Below are 13,755 nucleotides of genomic sequence, written 5' to 3'. Positions count from 1 at the left end.
ACAAGGCATGCCTAGTAGCTAAAGGCTATAAGCAAGAATTTGGAGTGGATTATAGAGAAGTCTTTGCTCCTGTCGCAAGACATGATACAATCAAATTGGTGATTGCATTGGCAGCTCAACATTCATGGCCTATCTTCCAATTGGATGTGAAATCAGCATTCTTGCATGGTGAACTGCAAGAATGCTTATTTTTGCAACGTATAGATGCTTATTTTTCTAAAGAGGGATTTAAGAAATGTCCATATGAGCACACACTTTTTACAAAGATTGAAGATGGAGGAAAATTGCTCATTGTTTGCTTATATGTTGACGATCTTATTTTCACTGGAAATGATAGTGCCATGCTTGAAAGTTTTAAGAAGTCCATGATGATTGAGTTTGATATATCTGACCTTGGAAAGATGCATTATTTTTTGGGTATTGAAGTGGTGCAATCTGCAGCTGAAATTTTTATTTCACAAAGGAAGTATGTGCAAGAAATTTTGGATAGGTTTCAAATGAAAATTTGCAATTCTGTTAACACGCCAACTGAAGTGGGTTTGAAGCTTGTTCGAAATCCTGAAGGAAGGAAGATTGATAGCACTCCTTACAAGCAAATTGTAGGAAGTCTAATGTATTTAACAGCTACAAGACCTGACATAATGCATGTTGTGAGTCTCATAAGCAGGTTCATGGAGTGTCCGAAAGAGATTCATCTCTTAGCTGCAAAAAGAATCTTTCGATACTTGCAAGGGACTGCTAGTTATGGGCTGTTCTATAAGAAAGGAGAAAAGTCAGATTTGTTCGGTTTCATTGACAGTGATTATGCCGGAGATTTAGATAATCGGAAAAGCACTTCAGGATATGTTTTCATGCTTGGTTCTGGAGCTGTTTCGTGGTCTTCAAAAAAGCAATCAATTGTCACTTTGTCAACAACTGAAGCAGAGTTTGTACCTGCAACAGGCTGCGCCTGTCAAGCTATTTGGCTGAAGAAAATTCTAGAAGAGCTAAACTTTGAACGACAAGGGTCTATAACAATTTTTCGTGACAACAGTTCTTCCATCAAACTCTCCAAAAATCTTGTTCTACATGAAAGAAGCAAGCATATAGATGTGAAGTTTCACTTCCTAAGGAACCTGACAAATGAAGGGGTCATTGATCTCGTTTACTGCAAGAGTGAAGACCAGATTGCTAATATAATGACCAAACCTCTCAAATTGGCGTCGTTTGTGAAGTTTAGAAAACTGCTAGGTGTCTCCACTTTGCACGGCCCAGCTTGAAGAGAGTTCGTTGTTTTTTTTAAATTGAAACATTCAGTTTAAGGGAAGGATAATTGTTGAAATATTTACTAAGTCTCCTAGTTGTCCTCGTCAATAGGAGTTTGTTTAAGTGGTTGTAGTTTGTTTTTCTGTTAAGTCTCCTAGTTGTCCTCGTCAATAGGAGTTTGTTTAAGTGGTTTAGTTTGTTTTACTGTTACCTGGTCTATAGGAGAATACGTAGCTTTAGGAGTAAGTTGCATGTTTTTAGAAGTTGGTGGTTCCACTTCCTAGTTTCAAGCACTTATCCGTTTGGTTTTAGCTCTATAAATAGAGCAGCTTCTTGTTGTGAAATTATTTGAGAAATAACAAAGTTCAGTCCTTGTCTCTATTATTTTGTTCTTTTTCTTCCAAGATATTTATTTATCAGAACCTAGAACCAAAGAGATGAATAAACCATTTGATCAGTAAAAAGAAAATTTCTGATCGAAGATAAAACATCAAGGACCAAGATGAGATCAGAAAGAAGCTCTAAAATTTTGATCAAAGGGATATCAGAAGAAAGAAAGAAAACTTCGGTGGTTGTTAATTAAGGGCAATTTGGTTCAGTAAACAGAAATAGTCATCCCGCTCACTACTTTTTCAATTATTTTAAAAGCATCACTGAATTTGTCAATAAGGCTGCGTTTGTTTGGGGTGGAAAAGAAAATTTACACCCATGGAAAAATGTAAACCGGTTTGGTGATACATGTAAATTGGAACCGGTTGAAATAAAATATTTACTCCGATTGTGTTTGGTTGTCGATGTGTGAAATTTGATGAAAATTTTGTTGGTGTTTGGAATACACATCGGTGTAAATTTTACATGGATATCTCTTGCGTTAATTTGGACTGGAGTATCTTATTTCCAACGGTTCATAGGACATTTGAATTTAGACTACAATATTTCATAGCCCCTACCCACGTGGGATAAGCAGACCACAGGTGCATCCCTCCAACATCTTCACCATGGTGCTTATAAGAGGCCTGGTTTCAGGGGAGCTTTGAACACGCCATAGGCCTGCTAAATCTGGGAGCTTTGAACACGCCATAGCAAAGGCCAAAAATTTAGATGTTATTGCATCCAACAGAAAGCTTGGCTCTGCTCATCTTGCAGCCACAATACAGTTCCAACAAGAGCTTCTAAACTGGATTTCAAATTTTTCTAAGTGGATCAGTGAACAGAAGGGTTTTGTTAATTCCTTGAATGGTTGGCTCCTGAAATATCTTTTCTATGAACTGGAAGTGACCTCTGATGGAATAGTTCCATTTTCTCCTGGTAGAATCGATGCACCCCCTGTTTTTGGAATTTGTTATCAGTGGTCTCAAGCTTTGGAGAGAATCTCAAGCAAGTCTTTCCATTTCTAGACTACTGACTACCCCACACATCTGAAAGCAAGGAAAATGAATTTCATTAGAAAAAGAAACCTGAAACAACCACCAAAGTAACCAAACACAAACACAACTATAACTAAAAGATAGAAAACAACAAACTAACAAAGAGAAAACTAGATTGCTAACTACCCTACAAACTATAGAAACTATCTCAAACTAAATAATACCATAAACACCAGAGTTCCAAGTCTGCAAATCATCAGAAAGAAAAGGAAAAATCTAATCAGGAGAGATATGAACAAAAAAAACAGAAACAGAAAAGCCTTACTTTGCTGCATTTTTTCAAGTGAATTTAGTGTAATATTACTTGTATATCAGGTTTGCAAAGTCAGTTCTATATTTTATTCAATTGGAGATGCCACTAGTGCTATATTGCAACAACAAGGCTGCTATTAACAGTGCTCATAATCAAGTTCAGCACAATCACACCAAATACACTGAGGTGGATATTCACTTTGTTAGGGAGAAGGTGTTATTAAGCAAGGTTTGTCTACCTTATGTTTAGACTGATCAATAACTAGTAGATGTGTTTACCAAAGGAATATCTCGACTGAAGTTACAGATACACTTGACATTTGACAAGTTAGGAATGCTTGACATCTACTTCCAACTTGACAGGGGCTGTTGGGATTGGGAACCATCTAGGCAAGCGGTTCCGTTTTACCCCAAACCCAGTTTTTGGCCAAAAACCGTTGAAAAAGCAACAACCCATTGACCCGAGCCGTTGAACCGTCAACCCGTCGACCTGTTGACCCGTTATGGTAATCCTTTGTTCTCGACCTATATGCTTTGGTTTGAATTCTTATAAGTTCAAGTTTCCACTCTGTTATTTCTACTTGTTCTTGTGCTTGTTTGAGAGAGAGAGGGAGGGAGGGAGATTTCTTCTTCTGTTGGTTTCACTTTTCTTCTCCCTAGCTATTCATTTGCAGAAAGGAGGATTTACTGGTTCCAGCTAATTCACCTTACTTGTCTTGATTTTGATGTATTGGCAATTGAATTGGGGTCTTGGTTATTGTTGCATTTTAACTGGGTAGCGATTCAAAGTTCATAATTTGTAATTGTCTATTAAAAAAATCAGATTTTATATTCAGTTCTATTTCTAATTACTAAATTCCAATGGTGCTTGTTATCCTACGCAGTCATGATCTGAGTTTGACAAACCCAGTCTTCCATAGGATAAAACCTTGGAATTAGTTATAAGTCAGTATCCATTTGGGTTTTCTGATCATACATTCACATACAACAAAAGCTATTCATGTTGACATTTTCCCAAATCTAAATGACTAGCAAGAGTTAAGGGAGGGGTTTTCCTCATCCCCACCATACCCCTCATTTAGTCATTTCCATCTCAGCAGCAAACGCCATGGTCCACTCTCCATCATCATCATCCAATCTTATCAACACCCTCCTATGATCAATACCTCTTACCCAGACTTCTAAACTGCCACCTCAACTCCCCCTCTGCTACAAATCTAGTCAAATCAAACCCAAAAATATTCTGATATATCTCAAAAATGCCCTTCTAAATACTATCATAAAAGTTGAAAAGAAACGAATTTATTTTGAATATAGGCATGTGATCAAAATCCCTTAAGAATTCCACTCAAGACATTAGATTAGATATTTCTCCAACTTCAAGTGCTTTCAAGACATTACAGGATGTTCTACCATACACAACTAGAGAAATGATAGAAGATACTCTCAAGTCTCAACTTGCATGAACGTGAAGGAAAGAAAAAATAACAGTACTATAAGATGACTATAAACTGAAATTCCTTGCATTGGGTTAATTTCTCTGTCAAATCTATAGCCTCCTGCTTGTCCTGAGTCCCGAGTCTCCTGACATGGGGTTTTGATTGTTTTAATATCCAAACTAGTTTTCGGAAGGTTTGATCAGATTTCATCATCAACTTAAAACATTTTATTGGACCCATTAAGTGAAGCAAATATATATAAATAAATAAAAGAACACCCATGAAGGGAGATTGGCCCAGCCCAGGTGATGACAACTTGGACCATGGAAGTGAGTGTAAATTCTTGATGAGCTTCACGAGTAAACAGATTTGCTACAAAATCCAAAAGGGTATTCCCACTTCCCAGCACATAAATGACCATGAATTTAGAGCCAAGAGATACATATTCCCTTCACAATCACATATACTTAGTGTGTAGTCCTGTTGAAAGGGGTTTCATTTCACCTCTTCTGAGTTCTGACCAACAGTAACAATCATGTTGAAGCAATCTGCCATGTTCTACAAATCTAAACTGGCTTACATTTGAAATCAACTATTGCTATATGAATAGCCAAAACAATACCTACCTCAGTATTCTTTGAAATTTGGGGCGTCTTCTGATTTTTGTTTTCTCTGAAATGCTGTAATGTAATGACTAAAGACATACCAAAATTGTAAAAAGATGGACAGAAAAACTCTGATATAGATTCCACTGAAGCAAGCATGAAACATGAACTATTTGAATTTCTCAACTAATTAAAACCATAAATACAACACTCAATGACCTCGTTGAAACATGTTTTGACAATGTGATTTTATTATATTTTTTATTTGGTAAAAATCCACTAGTTTAACTTATTGAAATAGTCAAATAATACAGTGACTTTCATACAATAATTTAGGTGAAACAAAACATAGTTCAAAGTTGTAGATCTAAGAAAAATAAGCTGTAGATCTAAGAACTATACAAAAATCGTAGACCATAAGCATAAAAATAAATCACAGAGGAGGGAGAGAGAGGGAGGGAGGGCATTTGAACCTGTGAGAAAAATGTAAACTGATTAGAACCAAGTTGCAGATCTGAGAGTGTCTTCTGTGTTTTGAGACGAGGGCGTTCAAACCTGTGAAAAAAGTATAAACCGATCAGAACCAAGTTGCAGATCTGAGGGCGTCCTCTGTGTTCTGAGAGATGAGGGCGTTCGAACTTATGAAAAAAAGAGAGTATACTGTGAAAAAAAAAGAGAGAGAGAGAGAAATAGCGAGAGAGAGGGAAGGAGTGGAAGGGAAGGGGTACCAGCAGAACGGCGGTAAGGTGCTGGCGAGGTGCTCGACGGTGAGAGAGAGGATCGGCGAAGTGCTGAAACTTCAAGTATTAGTAGTGTTTCTTTGGGAAGTGTCTATGTGAATGAGATCCTGAGAGCTTTAACATAGAACAATTGTTTTTAGAGGAAGAAGATGATGGATCAATGAATCACACGGTTGTTCCTTCAAACTCTGTTGCTGAATTGGTAGATTGAAGGGGAGAAGAGAGTTCCACCCTAGGAATTGGTAGATTGAAGGTGAAAGAGAGTGAGAATGAGTGAGTGAGATTACCGGATGTTCAGCGGAGAAGCAGTGGCACTGGCGAGAGAGCTAACAGAGTAGACGAAGAAGGGAGGAGAGAGACGCACGAAACAGCCCGGTAGAGTGAGTGGAGTTTACCTCGATGATGATGAGTTTTACATCGATAATTTCGATGTATAATTTGCATCGATTATCGGTGTAAAGAAAAATGAAGGTGGAGTTTTATAGTGTAAAATTATATGCTTACCAAACCGGGGTGTCAAATTTACCTTGATTCGATTTTTCACCCCAAACAAACATAGCCTAAATGAAACTTTAGTCCATTTAATTATGACTACGACATAATTTTCTTAAGGCTGCGTCTGATAGAGGAATAAAATAGAACCGGGGTAAATTTTGCACTCCGATTCGAGTTTGCAGGCATTTGATAAACATGTAATTTTACACCAAAAATTGGTATAAAATTACATTTTAACGTTTAATTATATCGATAATCGATGCAATAAATACATCAAAATTATCGATGTATTTATTACATCTCGTTCTCTCTCTCTTCTTCTTCTTCTCCTTGTCTCTCGCTCACTCACTCGCTCTCTCTCTCTCCTCCTTCTCTCTTCCTCTGACGAGAACAAAGAGGCGGCGACAACAGTGGTTGTCGAGGCAAGGTTGATCGTCAACGAGAACAGAGAATAAAAAACAAAGAGGTGGTGACAGTAGTGATTATCTATTCATCATCTTCCTCCGATGAGAACAAAGAATAGAGAACAAAGAGGCGGCGACAGTAGTGATTATCTGTTCATCATCTTCCTCCGACGAGAATAGGGAGGTGGCGACGATAACAGCAGTGGTTGCCTTCCCCATGACCGCCACTTTGATGGTTTCCGCAGCGGCAGAGGCAGTGGGAGCATGGTCTTCGGCTTTGTAGAAGAAATGCCTGACGATGTTGGTGCCTGGCCCTGCCACCAGCTTTTCCCAAGCCTCCTTCGCTTCCTTGCTGTGCTTTAAGAACACTTCGGTGGCGTTAAGGCAGTGCATTTTCCCCCGCAGCAGCTCTTTCAACCGATAAATTTCTGCAACTGGCAACGGGCTAACGTGTAGGTGTTCACCTTGATCTCCTCGATCTCCTCCTTGAGGAGTATCATCAAGGTTTCTTCGTCCGCCGGTGCTGCAGCTTCTACTCAGAGGAACCTGTCCATCTCTGGCACCCCAATGGCCCGCCTGATTCCCCCAGAATAGTCGCCTTCCGGTTCAAAGAACCTCTACACCTCATCCACCAACTTGGCCTCAACCATGCGGTCCACTTGCTTGGACACAAACGAGTGGAGCACAGGCAAGCACGCGTCCAGCCAAAAGAAGCAGCAGTCATATCTCGACCGGAACTCAAGATCATCCACTGGTGCGATTGCAAGCTCCCATTATATTCTCGGATGGAGCTTCAACAGAAGCAGCCAAGCGTAAGAAATGGGTCTAATATGTCACTCACCACCGCTCACGTACGAGAGCCTCTCCTGTTGCAACACCCGATCACCAGTTTCAGGGTCTGATAAACCACTCACCGCCGCTCGCGATGCTCTGTTTCTTGGCCGATCGGCAAGGACTACAATCTCTTGGTTGCAGTGGACTTTTACCTCAATGATTTATTATCAAACAAGAAGAGTGTTAAATGGGACAAACATCCGGTTCCCATTTTACACTTTCATGAACCCATCTGTGTAATAATCCTCGATGTAAATTTAGATTTACACCATGAACAAATGTAGCCTAATGAGATATCATATATTTTCCATATCATAGTCGAACCCATTTATTAACATTTAAGTATTTTAAATATTTAAGAAATATTTATAAAAAATCATAACATTTAATCACTAATAAAATAAAATAAATAAAATAGAACACTAAAATCATATGGAAAACATAATTATTTTATTAAGTAATTAGCAGTAATTTATTATTTTTGTTAAAAATTATTAATATAATTAATCTAAATTACTAAATTATTAAATTATTTTTATAACAAATCACTAAAATAAAGATTAATTATTTCAAAAACATTTCGTTTTTCTTACAATAGTTATCAGTTTCTTAGTAGTATCATAAGTTGAATCCTGATTTTCTATTGAAGGGCATGGTGCGGCTTTCTTTCATTTAGCACCACAGGAGGAATGAGAAAGCTTTCATACAAGGTGGTTTAAAGGTCTGATACAGGTAAAATAATGAAGTAGGGCTGCAACCTGGGGCAGGTCCAACCCAAGCTTTTGAACTACTTGGGCTTGAATGCTCGGGTTCGGAGATGGGCCTGGATTTGAAAGTCATCTTCACCTTGATTCGGATTAGGATTAGCCTTGGCACTTGAGTTGACATCTCAAGAAGTCTTAGCTTAGACCAAGAAAGGGTAAATTGTTAAAACCTCCCCTAAAGCTTCTGACATTTGTTGAAACCTCTTCTGAAATTTGGTAATTGAAATTATTTCTTTTGAATTTTTTGACACAGTTACAAGTAGATCTTTTCTGTTAGAATCTTCTAAAAAGAGGCATGAAAATGTGTAAAATACCCATGCAATTACTTTTGACCAAAATGCTTATTTTTCAAATTTTCTATTCATATCAATTTTTATCTCAAATCCTGTCAATTTTTTTTCCAAATTCTGTAGAAACCAGCTTCAATGGTACTGCATGGCTATTTTTGACATTTTGTGCCCCTTGTTAGAGGATTCCAACAGAGGGAATCTACTTGCTATTGTGTCTGAAAGTTTAGGGGAGGTTTCAGCAATTTAAGCAAAAAGAAAAAGTAAATTGTGATTCATGATATATATATATATGTGTGTGTGTATGTATGTATATATGTGTGTATAAATACCATATATCAACATTATTATGTATACCAGATCATATTCATAATATAGATGATCAACCCAGGCCAAGACTCATATGATATGTGTGGACCAAGCTGAGCAGGGCACACTCTGAGTTATGTTGGGTTTAGCTTGGAATGGGCTTGGGCCAAGCCCGGGTGCAGTAACCCAGCCCAACTGGCATAAAAGCAAAAGAAAAAAAAAAACTAAGGCTATGTTTGGTTGCAGTGCAAATTTATTTGCACTAGTACAAATGTAAAAATACATTTTTTGTTTATTTTTCTTTTGGATTTTACTTTATTCTGCTTCATGTCTTAATTTATTTCACTTGTACTTTAATAAAACAAAACAATCTAAAATTTGAAACAAAAATATGTCAAAATTTACACTCAAATCATTTGCACTGTTATGGTTTTGCATCAATACAAATTAATTTACATTGCAACCAAACACAGCCTAAGGTGCATTTTGGCATGTCTTTTTAGAAAGATATTCTAACAGCCTAGATGGCCAAAAGACCTATTGAGCTTTTAGGGTCTTATCTTTTTGGGGGTTTTGTCTTTAAAGACAGACCGTTTGGTAAGTGGCTCAGTCTACCAAACTTTTTAAAAACACGTTTAGAGGCTATCTGTCATGCAAAAGACTATAAGCTTCATTTGAAGTTTCCCAAAATTCGATGTTTTTGATATTTTCGAGTCTTTCTACGCATATACCTTTTCATCATTCCATATTTTAATTATCAAATAAGAAAAGACTGATTTTCAATAATTCAAATTTATTGAAACCCAAAAATTACACAAAAAAATTTGCCAAACACCGCTTAAATTGTTGCAAATGATAGAGAGAGGAGGTAGCTGGTGGCTGTACAGAGAAGATAGGACTAGACCACCTTTTTTCCAACTAAATTAACTTGCAAACAATTAACTCAACTTGTAATTAAAGTGAGCGGATGCAGTTTCCCACGACCTGTGTGATTGAATCTACCTTCGTCACGCTTCAAAGTTCAAAGGATGATCCTTCCCCCACTATACGCCACATATTCTCTCTCTAATATATATATCTATATCTATACAAAGTTAAAAGTTAAAAAAAAAAAAGCAGTTGCAAAAGTCCGTTGAGATGTAACTATAGTGTAGGCATGCAGTTTCATGTTTTCTTTAATGGTGTGGTTCTGTCAATGCAACACTGAATTGGCTTAAGTGGTAATGACAAAGCCATATGGTTTTGGGCTCACTTTAAGTACAACTTTATCTTGATAAGACTAGTTAGAGTACTTCAAAAAAGTATAATTAGAATAAAGATGTTTATCTTTATAGTGACCTACTTTGAAATAGAGGTCTAAGGTACTCTTTTTCCTTCCTCCCTTTATATCTAGTCTTCTCATTGTTATTACTTTTATTCTATTTTATTTTGTCCGTTGCCATCAATTGTTAACTTTATACCAAGATGTGATCGTATAGAAGGGAGGATTCTCCTCAGAAAAATTCAAAAAAAAAAAAAAAGAAGAAGAAGAGAAAGTTAGAACTTTTGTCTATGTGGTTACATCTCTTAAAAGGGTAAAAGAAAGCAATTTTAGGGTTTTACCTCAACAACAGAAAAAAAAAAGGATTCACCGGAGAAAGAGGGTAATAAGCCTCTAGAGATATTTTAACCCTAATGCTATATTTGGTTTGATATAGAATAAAAGAGAAAGATGGAAAAACCTTCTCAAAATTCCTTTAGGGGGTGTTCTTTTTTCAGATTTCAGAGAGGGAAAGTTGGTCAGTGGGATTTTGATTCTCATTGACCAAGAATTCTATGTTCTTTTTTCAAATTTATGTGGAGACTAAGGAAAGTTTATTTTTCTGGATACCACTTACCCGGGGGTAAATAATTTTCCCACCTAGGGGGAAAGTTGCCAACACTTGAACGGGACAAAAATGCCCTTTTTAATAATAGATTTTTATGACTAAAATGGTTATTGATTTATTTACATAAGAAATAAAAGAACATGAATAAATGCACTTAGCCGATTAAATGTTTCCTAGAAAAAATTTACCTAAGTAAATGCATTTATGTAGGTAATCTCCCTCAATTTTAATTTCTGTTGCTTTCTAATTTTCCACCAAACCAAACACAATCTAAATGCGGAGAGGAGAGGAGAGGACAACGTTAACATTAATTTTTGCTGATTGTCAACCATCGTCCCTATCCCCCAAATGTCCAAATGGAGAAAAATTAAATAGGTTGTGAAATGTGAATGGCTTGGGGAGTTAGACTGGCATGGCATCCTCTACCTCTAGTGAAGTCTCATCAAGTATGGTACATCAGTGGGCAGTGTCCAATAATATTGCAAATATCTTCGCTTATCCGTGTATAAAGATTAAGATACCCACTTACCCATTAGCTTGGTGGGTGTCAAATCTTCATTAATTTAATTTGTTTGTTAAGTAGGGACCAGCAATCCTCCACGCAGCAACAACATTGTGGCCCATTTTGCCTCCCAATTAAACCATACTCCCACTGGAAAATTCCCATGTCGACGTTCACACTTTCAGACTACATCATATGACGCGACAGGATTATATCCTAAAAAGCATAAGCAATAAAATAAATTAAAAGAAAAATTCTCAATAGATATCTTGTACTTTAGGCCTAGTGTCAATTTAGTACCTGAATTTTAAAATGCGACAGTCTAGTATTCGAACTTTCAAAACACGACAATCTAGTACCCACCATTAATCAGTGGTTAAATGACATGTGAAAAAACAAAAATACCTTTAAAATATAATCTAATTTTCTTTATCAACCTATCTGCTAAAATCAAAACCAAAGACACTTGCAATTGCAAGCAATGTGATTGCAAACAAGAAGTCTATTAAGCTTTGCCCGATCGATTGTCGCTGTTGTTATACCAAAAACAACAACCAGAGTTTCTTTCTCTTCTGCTTTATTGGAGCTGGATGGAAGTTATCACGCAGGTGTATTCTCCTGCAACCAAACGATCAATAACTTGATCAAATGTGGCCGTCTTGATTCAGTCGTTGAGATGTTTGAAGCAATGCCTATCCGTGACGTCGTCTCCTGTAACTTGGTAATAGTTGATCATGCTCGCCATGGGTTTCCAGAGTTAGCCCTTGATCATCAAAGAAATGGTTTCTCGAAGCCTTAGAGAAAGCCCATCCACATGTTCTTCAGTTTTGGGTATTTGTAGTGATGTTGGGTTCTATTGAGAAGGCCTTCAAGTTCATTGTAGAGTGGTTTTGCTTGGGTTCAACGCAAACTTGTTTGTTGGGTCTACACTGATTGACATGTACCCGCAAGCTTCAAATCTTAACCTTGCTATGCAGTTGTTCGATGAATTACCTAGTAGAAGTTTAGCAACGTGGAATTTGGTTCTTTGTGGGTTTTGTCAACTGGGTCGATCATATGACGTGCTAGGATTCTACTTGAAGATGAAATCAGATGTTGGGGTTGATCCAAATGGTGTTACTTTCTACTATTTGATATATGCCTGTGCTTGACATAGAATGGGTAGAGAGGGCCTCAAGATGCTTGAGACCATGATCCAGGAGGATCTGAAGCCAGATGCTGTAACATTCTTGTCTGTGTTAATGGGTTGCAGTCACTCAGGTTTGGTGAGAGAAGGGCAATTAATATTTGAATCAATGGAAACCATCCATGTTGTTTACCCAGACATGAGGCACTATTCATGCATGGTTGATCTTCTGGGGCGAGTAGGCTTGTTAGAGGAAGCATAAGTGTTGTTAAAATGCTCACCAGTTAAGGGTGATTCAATAACGTGGAGTTCCCTGTTGCGTAGTTGTATAGTACATCGAAATGAGAAGGTAGGAAGAAGTGCTGCAATAGCTTTGTTGGAGCTCAACCCAGACAATCCTACGGTGTTGTTGCAAGCACCGAGCTTCTATTATGAAATTGGTGATACAGAGATGTCCATGAAAATTAGAGAATACAAGGAAATGAGTGAAATGAGAAACGGGGCAGGTTATAACTTTATTGAGTCAATCAATCATGGTTACTCTTGACATCATGTGCAACCACTTACTCCCGGTAGGTTCACATTATTTTGCTGTAGGTATACTTATCAATATGTATAGTCAATCATAGCCCAGAAATCATACTGATGACATACGATATTGTCATACAATCTATGTTTTAGCTCATTCAACCTTAAGCAAAATCCAGATGACCCACCAAAACTATTTCCCTCTATCGACCCTAAAGTCAGCGTTTACTGTGATGATAATGGGGTCGATGCCAACAAATAAGATATCCATCCAAAATCTATAACAGGGAAGGGAAGAATTTGTTGTGTTGCGATACAGAGGTGGGAGTCTAATAGACAATGGCCAGTGCACCAAAGGTCACCTTTTGTTCTTCAAGCCTTCATCATCTGTGCAGAAAGGCACCACCTTTTCTCACACCAAGATCTCTGTCAACCAATTCATTGACATGCTTCCAGTTCAGAACCTTAATGTTTATCTCTAATGGCCATCGTTTCTTCATTCCATGCCGACGGTTTACAGTTCAAGCGGAAGATAGCGAGCGACAAGCATAAGCAAACTCTTTGGTTTTCGTCTAGACTATTGAGAGCTTGAGATCTGTTTTATTTTCGTGAAAAAGAAGATAAATGAACATTGTATTTTATTTTAAGGGTAATCTTGACATTTTAAAAATATTAAATGGCACATGAGGTCATGTGATATACATAACTGACAGCCCATTAATGATAGGTACTAAATTGTCGCATTTCAAAAGTTTGGGTACTAAATTGTTGCATTTTAAAATTGGGATATTAAATTGGCACTCAGCCAAAAGTACAAGATACCTATTGAGAATTTTCCCTAAATTAAAATTTATAAACACCCGAATTTATAAAAACTCAAAAAACGAACTAGATATTGCCGGCCGTTTGGCGTAAAAAAAATTCTAGTTA

General features: G+C 37.3%; 2 pseudogenes across 1 annotated transcript; one reads left to right on the top strand and one right to left on the bottom strand.

Moving 5' to 3' along the window:
• Nucleotides 1-2,000: 2,000 nt before the first annotated feature.
• On the bottom strand, nt 2,001-7,673 carry LOC104605745 (adenylate isopentenyltransferase 5, chloroplastic-like; annotated as a pseudogene). Its single transcript, XR_016081105.1, has 5 exons — nt 7,670-7,673; nt 7,449-7,586; nt 5,996-7,358; nt 5,442-5,523; nt 2,001-2,663 (listed from the first exon to the last, which is right to left on the bottom strand). The product of XR_016081105.1 is annotated as an adenylate isopentenyltransferase 5, chloroplastic-like (transcript).
• A 3,979-nt stretch (nt 7,674-11,652) lies between these two features.
• LOC148803479 (pentatricopeptide repeat-containing protein At2g37320-like) lies at nt 11,653-12,844 on the top strand (annotated as a pseudogene).
• Nucleotides 12,845-13,755: the final 911 nt, after the last annotated feature.

Source organism: Nelumbo nucifera, chromosome 1 (assembly GCF_055504915.1).
Source record: "Nelumbo nucifera cultivar China Antique chromosome 1, China Antique-T2T, whole genome shotgun sequence".
Lineage (NCBI taxonomy): Eukaryota > Viridiplantae > Streptophyta > Magnoliopsida > Proteales > Nelumbonaceae > Nelumbo > Nelumbo nucifera.
The sequence above is the reverse complement of the archived record's forward strand: the minus strand, read 5'-3'. Positions and strand labels throughout refer to the sequence as shown.